The sequence below is a fragment of the Magnolia sinica genome, chromosome 6 (genome assembly GCF_029962835.1).
Source record: "Magnolia sinica isolate HGM2019 chromosome 6, MsV1, whole genome shotgun sequence".
Classification (NCBI taxonomy): Eukaryota; Viridiplantae; Streptophyta; class Magnoliopsida; order Magnoliales; family Magnoliaceae; genus Magnolia; species Magnolia sinica.
In genome coordinates this window covers 53,883,293-53,896,283 of record NC_080578.1, presented here as the reverse complement: position 1 = coordinate 53,896,283, position 12,991 = coordinate 53,883,293, and the positions used below count along the sequence as shown (strand labels likewise).

At 42.7% G+C, this 12,991-nt stretch overlaps 1 long non-coding RNA gene across 1 annotated transcript; it reads left to right on the top strand.

The window, feature by feature from the left end:
- Positions 1-882: 882 nt before the first annotated feature.
- On the top strand, positions 883-2,924 carry LOC131248766 (uncharacterized). Its single transcript, XR_009172441.1, has 3 exons — positions 883-1,888; positions 1,992-2,105; positions 2,786-2,924. It is a non-coding gene; the product is annotated as an uncharacterized LOC131248766 (long non-coding RNA).
- Positions 2,925-12,991: the final 10,067 nt, after the last annotated feature.

Genomic DNA, 12,991 nt, shown 5'->3' with positions numbered 1-12,991 from the left:
ATGAAGATCCTGAGCATGATCGTGGATGGAGAATGCAAACAAATAATAATAATAATGATAATGATAAATAAATAAATTTTAGTTTAGACCATTTCAAATTTTGATCATTTGACCTTTTTAGATGTATCTGGCCCAAGCCCTAGTGACTTTTCGGTCCTATTAGAGCTAGGACCTGGACACGGCCAGGGCATTAGGGAGTAGCCCAATTATTCCAACATCATTTACAATTGTACTATAGTTATATGCCATCTGTTATATGGTGCTTATACTTACCTCTGCTCTATTTTGGATTATTACAAACACCTCTCCTCTGTTTAATAAATAAGGATATATAAGACGATAGAATAAATAGCCAAAAAAAAACCAGCAATCAGGAATTGGAGGTAAAACTAATAGGCGAACATTTTACTCTCATGTAACAGTCTCAGCTATAAAATGGAAGCATCTATCAAAAGGTAGACAGATTAAAACTGAACTAGACTTGCAGTGGTTGACCATTGACAGAGTTAGAAGGAACCTACAACTAAGGAAAAATACAACAGTGCAGCTCGTTTATTTCAACTATTACTATTTATATGTTCTCAAATATTTCAGCACTATTTTTCTTTTTTACTACCCATTTAGTTCCACCAAATATTGAAAAATTCCATGAGATCGTGCACAATCAAGAAATGTCATGATATTTGGTGCAACAAATGCACATGAGATCTTGCACAATCAATAAATGTCATGATATTTGGCTTGTTCCTTTTCTAATCCTAAACTAATTTGGTACTCTATGATTCAACATATTGCTAGTCTACATGTTTTTTTCTAGTTACTCTATGATGTTTACTTGTCATTCAACCTGTTTATAAGCTTCTAATGGTAGGTTTGTTGTAGATTAAGCCCAGTTTTGTTGCATGAAAGGTTATGGAATCACATGAAAGGTTATTTACTGGTTAGCTTTGTATCCCTGCTAGATCTGAAAATGAAAATATGCCATTTCCTCATAAAATCTGACAGATTGCAGTGGGGGTGGTGGTTTGGATAAGTCAAACGGAACTTGTTGCAGTAGACATAAGGTGTTTGCTTTTGCTGGCTGGACACTTGCCAAGGTGTTCTACAACAGTCAGATTCAATATTGCAGTACACATGGTGTTTTAATTATGTGACACAGGCTTCAGATAATCTTCCCGATTATTGTTTGCCTTCTGCTCCGACTGAAAGTATTGGCTATGTGCTGCAGGTACGATCTGCTACACTCGACACATGGCTTCCAGAACAGGTTGCATTTATTCAAAGTAAGCATGCAGAACACTTCTCAGGCTTACATTTCTTATGAGCTTTTTAATTGCCGCAAATCTGCCTACCAATGAGGACAGCTTCTTAGCCTTCTTTATATTGATTTTAATATTGTTCTTACTCTTTTGGTTGTATGCAACAATGGGAAATGAGAAGTCAAATAGCTACTGGGAAGCAGAACTGCCTCCAAATTACGACAGAAATCTTTTGGTGGGCTCTAGTTGATGAATAACTTAGATCCATCACACATGCTGCGAATCACCTTAGCACCCATCTTCTACGTAACATCTATTTGTTTGTGGTCTAAACACCTTCTTGGTCTTATTGGATGTCTTTCACTTAGCAATACGATATTTCTTGTTCATCAACTAAAGCTTTGTGTTTTCCTAAATTGTGCATGGTAAAATGGGATTTCACTAACTTGTTAGCATGCTTGACTTGAGCTGACAAAACAGGTTTCTTCTAATTCAAAAGCAAAGCCGGTCCCGGTGCAGGATGATTCAACACAGAAAGTGCAACCTACACCCAATATCCCACCTCCAAAGGTTGATTATGCCACTGATCTTTTCAATATGCTTTCTATGGATGGCCCAAGTCAAAATGGGTGATATTTTTGGGATCCATGACAAGCTTGAAAGTTATTCATGTCCACTGTAAAGTAAATGAGTCAATGTCTTGCTTGTAAATATGTAGTTTTCACTTTTAAGTTGTTGAAATCATTGACCAGTATGAGACAGTGCATTCCAGAGAGCTCAAGAGGCAATAAGCTTGCATTTATACAGGACCTAAAAATGGACAAAACCTGCACCAGGACAGTAACAGTAAGATTTCCTTGTAATTATCATCATCCGCTGATTATAAAATTTCCCCCTTTGTCTGGGATTTATCTCTCTGCTAAACAGTAACTGCATTTTAGAGATGTGTTAAGATCACTAAAAGTTTTAGGATTTCAGCTCAACGATTAGGCTTTAGAAGAGTGATTCTTCTATTGTTTTTTAGTTGTGTGATCCTTATGAAGCTGTTGAACTCCTGATGGATGAAAGTTTCTTGTTTGTGTCTTGATGATTTCCTGCTGCTTTTCTGGATATATTTGGACCAGTCTTGACATGTGAAACATTTACTTGTTTTTTGAAGTTGTGGACTGGGGGAACTTTAAAAACCTAAAAAGTTGGGATTTGGGAGCTTAAAAAACTTACAAGTCAGGACTTGGGAGCTTATGAAATGATCAAAAATAAAATAACATTTGATCCCTTCAGTTGAGATCAGGGCTGAAGTTGGGAATTTAAGAGGGTCCAGTGTCTCATTGTTTTCATGATTCATCTACCACCACTATACTAATTTCGATGTGATCTTTAGTCTTTCTTCATGAACTGGAAGTGGGTATTTGGAATTATGGTTTTCTTTTTTTTCGATAGAGATTTGAATTTTAGATGTGTTGCTCTTTCCATGTGAATCTGATTTTCTTGAATCTGATTTTCTTCTGACATCTTTCTTATTGTAGATGGGGTGTTAAGAAGCCTCAAATCATGGAAAATTCTGTCACGATCTTGTCGAGTGCAAGTCTTGGGATGGCCATGTTCAGTCTCGGTAAGATCATTGATATGCTCATCATGTTCAGTCTCGGTAAGATCATTGATATGCTCATCATGTTCAGTCTCGGTAAGATCATTGATATGCTCATTCAACGTAAAGGGTGTCATCAAGAAATATGACAGTCTTGAACAAAGTAAGTTTGCTTATTCTATATACTTGCTATGAATTTCTTAAATCTCTATATGCTTTCTCATCACCGTGCCTTCTTTTCTTGCAGTTCTTGAAGAATTCTTTCATTTAAGACTTCAGTTCTATATAAAGAGAAAGGTGAGCTTTGATCTAGGCCCCCCATTTTTTCTTTTTAGTAATTGAGAAAATGGTAGTATTGACTTGCTACTTTCATGTAGAAAGTAATGTTGGATAATCTTGAGAAGGAAGAAGCCCAGGTGGAGGAGGTGACAGGACAGATGGAGGGCAGGGCAGGCAAGCCTCTCGCTAAGGCTTCTAGACAAGTTGGAAAGAACCAAAGAAAGAACAACACCAAGAAAGCCAATGAAGCAGATACTGTTGTTGAATCTGTAGCATCAGTTAGTACTACAGCTGAAACTGGTAGGCATCATTCTTTTCTGATGAATAAAAAAATCATCTTTTTCAATAAGCCAGTGTTTGGATGTACACAACAATTGGCAGCACAAAAATTGAAACCCGATCGGCGTGTTTGGACATACACGCCAATCAGCAGCACAGAAATTGAAACCCGAAATGGGTGGATTGCCAGTTACCATTTTTTTCCCATCTTGAAGATTTCATTCATCTCAATGCATGTTATCTTTTTCTCTCTATAGGACATGTTTCCGAGGGGGCAAAACCCAAAGGTAGGGGAGCTTCGAAGAAGGCTCCTGCTTGAAAGGTGTGCTTGCAAATCCTGAACTTCTTATTTCCCAAGTATCTCCCTATTTTAGTGGACTCCTCATTGCCTTTTTGGTTTCGGTCTTTCAGCAGAAAATGCCGACTGTCGTTGATAGTGAAGAGGAAGATGATGAGGTGCTCGAGCTGCAAGAATGAATGATTGTGTTGAGATCAGGGCTGAAGTTGGAAATGAATGATTGTGTTTGATTGAATGAATGAATAATTGTGTTTGATTGAATGAATAAATGATTGTGTTTGATTAAATGAATGAATGATTTAGCCATGAAGTATTTATCTATATCAGCTTATATGAGTTATCAGGGTGTACTACAATGGTAAGAGCTACCATTACTATATAAATTTTTTATTAACAATAGGCATTAGCTACAGCTATTAACCATAGCCCTTTATTGAAAACCACAGCTCTTGCTAATTTTAGCCTTTTGCTACAGTTCACATTCTACTTTTCGCGACAGATACAATCTGTAGCTATATATAACTTTATAACTACGTACAATATCACTACGGATTTAATCCGTACCTATAGTTTTACTAGCTACAGCTATTACCCATAGCCTTGTATCTGAAAACCGTAGTTGTTGTTAAATTAAGCCTATTGCTACGGTTCTTGCTAAACTTTTAGCTATAGATATAATCCGTAGCTATAAGTACTTTAGGCTATAGAAGCTATGGCTATGGTTTTAATCCGTATCCATTGCTTCTATGGCTACGGATAGAATCCGTAGCTATAGCTCTTTGACCTATGGCTACGGCATCAATGGCTACGGTGGTGCTACAGACGATAACCGTAGCCATAGGCTTTTGGCTACGTTTTTTATCCATAGCCTTCGCCCCTTTTTTTGGTAGTGTTCACTCTATTGTTATTGGTGTTCATGTATGTCTTCCATCTCTTATCTGTTACATTATCATTTAGTTTCGTCCCCATCCGGGTCATAGTGAGATTCCATTTACCTATCTTATGACTGCTTTAGCCACCCATAATCTTGTGGCTATGCTTGTTGGAGAAGCTCCCACTAACCATCTTTCCTTCAACAACTTGAACATTAATAAGATGAATCTTAGGTTGTCTCCTGGCCAAGTTAATGTGGGTGCTGGTGGAGCTACTGAAGCAATTGAAGAGGAGGATGCTTTGCCTCCTGATGATGTTAATATGGATGACTTGTTTGATGAGATTGAGTCAGATTTTATGGCTGATCCAGACTTTCAGCCTTCTGACTTTGATAAACGATTGCAATTCCATGAGGAGAGCGTGGAGGGTCTGCATGTGTCCCACAAAAATTAACTTAAATACATACGAAAATATCTTAGGCGCATTAACAAGGGACTAGATCAGATAGATACTTATATTCCTGCTCCATCATCTGGATCTGATTAGTTTTTTACTAAGCATGTATTAATACTTTATACTCTTCATGTGTTGGGATATTTCTTGGGCATACTTTTACATTTTAGTATGTAGATACGCTATTATTGTAAGACCCTTAACCTTAGTGTCCATTTTGTTCCATTAGGTCACGCGGTCCTGCCGATCAAATTTCAACAACCCATGACCTGTAGATTTCGTTTGCGATCATCCTTAAGTTCCATCATGTAAACTCGACCCGGATCGACCCGAAACTTATACCGTTGTGACCGCATCGACACTGCGGTTCCAATGCCACATCTTGTACGTAAATTCGACGTGTACATCAAAAGATATAGGCCGCGCATTTTATGGACCAATGATTATGATTTGGTGGGACCCACATAGCTTGCACATTTTTCCATGCATGACATCTTCCTTTGTCATAATAATCTAACCTAGCCCCTATAGACCCTACCCCTATCAAGGCATGGTTTGCTTCTCCCATGCTCATCATGGCTTTCCTCTTAGCTAGGCCATTATTGCTTGTCTTTTTAAGAAAACTCATTATTGCATTTCAACTACAAGTCCCATGCTTTTCCTATTCTCTCTCATTTCTCCTCCTTCTCTTTGCTAGAGCTCCATGGCCGTCCCACCTAGCTGAAAATTTCAGCCACCCTTCTCTCTAAAAATCTCCCAATCTAACCATCAACTTTCAATCTCAACCTTAGATCCTTGCACCTTGGAGCATAAGGAGTCCCTTAGTAGAAGAATATTGAAGATTCATTGAGGTGGGTGTGCACTTAGCTTAGGTTTTTTGATTTCTTATCTTTAGATCGTCTTCTTTTCATCTTAGGAGCTTGTGATGGTGGAGACCCCCATGTCTCCATGGGTGTGGCCAATGGCCCACCCCTTTGCATGCATGTTTTATGGATGGGGCCATTCTCCATAGACCCCATCATGGCTTTTTCCCTTTGATGCATGTCCTTGTGGGGTCATCTAAACCCTGGATCTTGGTGGGGATGGCATCCTGTAACGCCCTGAAATTCGGGGGTCGAGCATAACTCAGCTCCCGAGTTCCAAAACATCACTTATGCAACATAATTAATGAATGATGTATGTTGACTGTATTAGCACATAAACACGGGATAGATTAAGCCAAAACGCAGATATGATTCAGGGGTAAGTGAATAAAGCAAGCGGAAGACTTATAGTAAAATATGTGTACAAGTGTAAGTCCCTGAATTACATATACAACCAGATCGTGTAAAAGTGTTATTTATCAAAATTTATAAGTACAAGTTACATCATTTCAGTTCCCAAAAATAGTAATCCCATAGATCCCGCGCAATGCACGAGGCTCGCTAGAACCCGTCTCAAAACCTGCATATAGGAGAAGGCGGCCTCGTCGTCATCCAGCTCCCGCTCGGCCTCAGACCACATCTGCAACATCGGGGCCTAAGACAGTCCGGTGGGTGTGAAACACCGCCCCAAACGTGGGAGTGAGTGATCAACTCTGGAACAATAAGGCACTTTGGTTAACATGCTATCGAGCTCAATCAAACAAGAATGATAAAGCAGACAATTAAATAAATCCTAAGTACTCTTGTTAATGCAAGTATGAATGCAATATGATGCGTGCCCTCACGCGTACACCCTCAGCGTCTTCATCTTACGTTACGCATGACATCGCCTCAAAGTGCGCCACATCTACAAAGCACATGCAAATGCGGTGCATGGATATGATTACCAAGTTGTTATTAATCCAATTCATACAGCCGGATTGGGAAGCTAAGATACCTTCCTCATATCATCATCCAAACAGTGATCCATACTAGGGTCGTCAATCCTAGACATCTCATACGATCATATAGTTGAGGTCGTAGCAAAGGGCTCGTCACCAATCAATGCACGCCTTTCATGCCCTTACTACCACGGATCGGCTCGTCACCTCCTTGCGGTATCCAGGTATGCTCGAGGTCACTACAAAGGGCTCGTCACCAATCAATGTAGGCCGACAAAAACGAATATAGTGTCCCATACCACCATAATCGGCTCACGAGTTTAGTTGCTCACCGGTCACTACGGGGAGGCTCGTCACCAGCGTAGGCCGACAGCTCGACCACGGTGTCCCATACCACCATGTCCGGCTCATGAGTCTTAGCGGATCGAGTACCATAGTTAATAGGATTTCACTGGTAAGTTCGGTACCCTAGATTCAAGCAGTAGCGTCCATACATGGTGAACATACATCGGACAATCGGGTTACTTGACGAACTCGACTAGCACGAGCGCACGTTGAATTGACCGACATAGAGTGCGCAAACACTCCGCGTGGCCAAACCACCGCCGCCAACTCTAATACGACTCGGGTTCGTCTAATGCGTCTCACGTGGCGAAAGCAATCTCAACCACGACCAAAGGGTCAATTACCGATTTCTTGGACTAAGGCATAGTCCCAAACATCCTACACTACTACAGATATTCATATGGAATGTAAAACAATAATGGAACAATAACTCAAATCATGTTACATACACATCTGAATAATATCAACTTAACATAAATGTAAGCATAGGAGATGCTTGAATTTAAATAACTTGGAATGTAAATGCATAAGGAAATCATGCGCATCCATAGGAGTATTGAGAATCCACTTCTCAACGCCTGCATTTAGTGTAATCAGTTACACTTAGGTCATTCATGCATTTCTACAAACACTTAGCATACAAGGAACAACATACATGACGTATGTTGGAATACATGCACTTAGACAATTCCCTTTACCAAGGAGTTGTCATACATGCATCTAGTATACATACATGACCAATAATCATGGCAAACACAAGTGCGTATTTTATACGTATACGGTACTTTATAAATACACATAGAATACACAAATCTCAACATATCACATGCATATCAGGAAAGCAATGCAAACATAACATTTGACATGTGAAATCTCATCCATAACAAGAATAAATCACTAATGGGATTGAAAGCCTTGAAAACCATAACCTATACACTTAAAGTCCGCACCTTAAGCAAAGAAAGAACCGCCGAACTGATTTAGACGAGTTGTCTTCGTCAACAGCGCAAGAATACCCTAAAATAAGGATAGAAATGAGATACAACAACACCAAGTCTAATCTAAGCTCTAACACAAATTAGGGTTAGTTTAACTTACCCCAAAGGAACTCAGAATCGTCAGAGGAACGATTCAAAGTGAAGATTCAAAGGTGAAGAAGAACAAGGAAGAATCAAGATGATTCACCAACCAATCTCTCTCACTAACTCTCTCTTTTCCACTCTCTCTCCAAGCTAGGGTTAGAGAAAATTCGTATGGAAATGAGAGCTAGGGTTTAAGGACTATATATAGGCCTTAAAATGATGGAAATAACCCTAGGGGGTCAAGGTATACTTAGGTAATAACCAAAGTACGCCTTTCTCGATCCAACGAAGCACTTCGGTGGGCCTATAACCACGAAAGGTCGGACTTAAGCTCACCGACCATGGATCTAGGTCGGCCGAGTTTTCGCATACATCGACCGCTCTTGAGATCGGCCGTGGCGGACCACACTCAATTCAACGGTCACGGAAACTCGATCAGTCCACAAGCACTAGGATATGCCTGGGCCAACCATCCCGATCGAGGGTGAAATTGGGTCGAATCCAACGGTCGATAGCTTAAAATCATCGCGAGCGACACGACTCAATTTCATAAAAGCTTATTAAATTCCAACCGTTCTCACACTCTTCACTCCGAACTCAATCAAATCGACCTAAAACATCATCTGGACTTGATTTTCGAGGTGATGGCCAAGTCCAACAAGGTGACCGCAACAGCCTAAGATCATCGCCATCGGACTTTCGATGCGCGGTCTAGGTCCGATCCAGATCTTCCAAAAAATCCCCAGAACGACTGGATTTAGCGATGGATCCCAGATTTCAGAGTAACGTAGCGCTCACTAATCTGCACGTTTAGAGCCATGCAGATACAATTTAAAGTGATTGATGCGAATTTCACAAGCAATCAAGTAGAGCGCTAATTACCCCAAAAACAACTACTTAAGGAAAGATTAGCACAAAATTCCAAGGTCGTTACAATCTACCCCCCTTAAAGAAAATTTCGTCCTCGAAATTCATACCTTCATATAAGCCTCGAGGATCAGAGGGTAGGTCTTCCTGACCTCAGCTTCAGATTCCCAAGTAGCCTCTCCTACGCCATGATGCGACCATAACACCTTCACGAGAGGGATAACCTTGCTACGCAGTACCTGCTCCTTTCTATCCAGAATACGTGTTGGTTGCAGTACATAAGTGGCATCCTCACTTAACTGCACTTGCTCCCAACTGATAATATGCGAAGGATCAGGAACGTACTTCTTCAGCATAGAGATATGAAATACGTTATGCACGCCCGCAAGAGGTGTGGGCAAAGCAAGGCGGTAAGCTACCGCTCCCACTCGATCCAGAACTTGAAATGGACCAATAAATCTCGGCGCGACTTTCCCTTCCTACCGAACCGCAAAACTCCTTCATAGGAGAGACCTTCAAAAACATGATCTCCCACTACGAACTCAAGCGGTCGACGCCTCGTACAGCGTAACTCTTCTGCTCTGCACTGCTAGAAGTCGACGTCGAATGATGTCGACCTTCTCTGAAGTCACCCGCACCAACTCGGGCCAAGCAAACTACGCTCACCAATTTCCGCCCAACAATGTGGTGCTCGCACGGCGACCATACAACGCCTCGAAGGGAGCCATACCGATACTCGCCCTGAAACTATTATTATACGCGAACTCGGCATACTGAAGACAATCATCCCAACTGTCTTTGAAATCCAAAACACAAGTTCGCAACATATCTTCCAGGACTTGATTCACGCGCTCCGTCGCCCATCTGTTTGCGGATGAAACGCGCTGCTGAACTTCACACCCATCGCTTCCTGGATACGAGTCCGGAAGATAGATGTAAAACGCGTGTCTCTATCGGACACAATCTCGGGGAACTCCATGCGGACGCACTATCTCCTTGATATACAACCTAGCCAACTCGTCTGCGAGTAAGTGACTCGATCGGTAAGAAATGCGCCGACTTCGTTAATCGATCGACGATCACCCAAATAGAGTCAAATCCCTTTCTCGTCCTCGGCAACCCGGAAATAAAATCCATAGAGATGAAATCCCACTTCCATTCAGCTATGGGCATGGGCTGCAACAACCCAGGAGGTCGGCGATGCTCTGCCTTAACCTGCTGGCACGTGAGACAACGAGAAACAAATTCAGCAATCTGGACCTTCATATTATCCCACCAATATGATCTCCTCATATCCTGATACATCTTCGTGCTACTGGATGCATCGCAAGCTTAGAACTATGGGCTAACTCGAGAACCTCACGCCTCAAGTCGTGATGTCAGAACACATAACCGCCACAAAACGTAGGCCCCCATCGTAACTAACACTCCAAATCGGAGTTCCCATCTGTACCAACCCGCCGCCTCATCTTCACCAAAAGCTCATCATCTGCTGCCTGAGCCGCAACGATCCTCTCGTCGATGACGGGTGTACACGAATGTGTGCGATAACCTCATACGGCTCAACCACCGTAAGCTTCGCTCAAAATCGCGCACGAACTCCAACATCTCCCACTCTGCTATCATCGGAGCCGCAAACTCAAAGCCTTCTTGCGACTCAACGCATCCGCCACAAGGTTCGCCTTACCGGGATGGTAAGAAACATCGAACTTGAAGTCCTTCAATGTTTCCATCCATCTGCGCGCCTCATATTCAAATCACGCTGCGTGAAAATATACTTAAGGCTCTTGTGGTCGCAAAGAGCTCGAACTCCTCACCATAAAGGTAATGTCTCCAAAGCTTTAATGCGAAGATGATGCCAATTCCAGGTCGTGCGTAGGGTAATTCTCTTCGTGTTTCCTTAATCGACGCGAAGCATAAGCAATCACCCTGTCATTCTGCATAAGGACACAACCGACCAACGCGAGAGGCGTCCGTATATATAATATACTTAACCCCTTGCTCGCAATACTAGCACAGGGGCGGACGTCAACTTGTCCTTGAATCTGAAAAGCTAACTCCGCCCGCTCACTCCAAGCAAACTTCAAATCCTTCCGTGTCACCGCGACAACGGCCTGGCAATCTTCGAGAAGTCTGAATAAAGCGTCGATAATACCTGCAAGGCCAAGAAAACTCCTCACCTCGAAAATCGAACCAGGCTTCCTGTACTGCACCTACCTTGGCAAGGTCGACGGCTATACCTTCCTTGGACACCACATGTCCCGGGAACTTGACTTCCTCTTTCCGGAAATCACACTTCTTGAACTGTGCGAAAAGCCGATGCTCCCTAAGAGTACCCAAAACCGCTCTTAAGTGCTCCTCGTGCTCTGCCGCTCGCCGAATAAATCAAGATGTCATCAATAAATACAATGACGAATCGAACAGGAAAGGCCGAAATACCTTGTTATGAGATCCATGAACACGGCCGGTGCGTTCGTCACAACGACATCACAAGGAACTCATAATGACCGGCCGGGTCCTGAAGCGGTCTTACGCACATCCCCATCCTCGACGCGCAATCGATGATACCTCATGATCGCAGATCAACCTTCGAAAAGTACCGTGCCCCCTTCAACCGATCAAACAGATCATCAATCCTGGGCAAGGGTACTTATTCTTCACAGCATACTTAGTTCAACTGCGATAATCAATACACAATCGCAAGGAACCATCCTTCTTCTTCACAAAGCAGTGCTCCCCAAGGAGACACCTTTGGGCCGAATAAAACCCAATTCTAGCAAACCATCTATCTCGCTTCCTCAACTCCTCCATTTCACTCGGAGGCATCCGATAGGTGGGTAAAGAAATGGGCGCCGCACCAGGCATAAGATCGATAGCAAAATCAATCTCACGCTGAGGAGGTAATCCAGGAATCGACTCAAACACATCTTCAAACTCCTGAACTACCGGCGTACTAACCAACGCCGACTCGGCCGAACTCTCCAACAGAGAAGAATAAAAATCAATACGAATAGGGTAACTGACCTGAACTGGGAAAGTAACAATCTCGCCCTCAGGTCCATGGATCGTCACTGATCTCGCTTCACAATCAATCTCAGCTCGCATCCTCGTGAGCCAATCCATACCCATAATAACATCGTAGTGATAAAGCGGTGCGACTAGCAAATCAACACGGATCGATCCACTTCCATGATCAATCACAGCACAACTCCAAAAACAAACAACATGCATTCCATTAACCAAAATCGTCGCAATACAAGTAGTGCAGCAATACATGAATCACGACTAGGAAAGCATGAAAACAACAACATCTAACACTACAAACAACCACAACTACTACAACCACTAACAGCTACCACACTACAAATACTCCAACTACAAGCCAACAACGGCTACACACAGAAAGAAAAACACAAACAAAGCAAAGACGGCCACGACGATGCTACTCGTCGGAGTCAGGAGACGGAGGCGGAGCACCCCTATCCTGCAAGCAACACAGGATAGACTTCAAAGTCCGGGACATCTTCTTGAACTTGTGCTTAACCAAGCCTCGAAGATCCACCATCTCCTGGCGTAAAGCAGCTTGCCCTTCTTCAAGCCGTGTAAGACGGGCATCTCTGGCAACCTGCTCTGCGCCCTGCTCTGGCACCACAGGAGGAGAGCAATCACTCGAATCCTGTGCCCCACTCTCTTCCTCGTCTTGCTCTGCTTCTTCCTCAGACTCCGCACCACCTTCAGCATAACTCTCATCATCACTCTCAGACCCGGCCTCACCCTCAGAGGCAAGCCGACCAGAACCAACCTCCATCAGCTTAAGGGTCCTCAAGTTGAGATGACGAACAGGGACCGGTTTCTCAGCTCCAA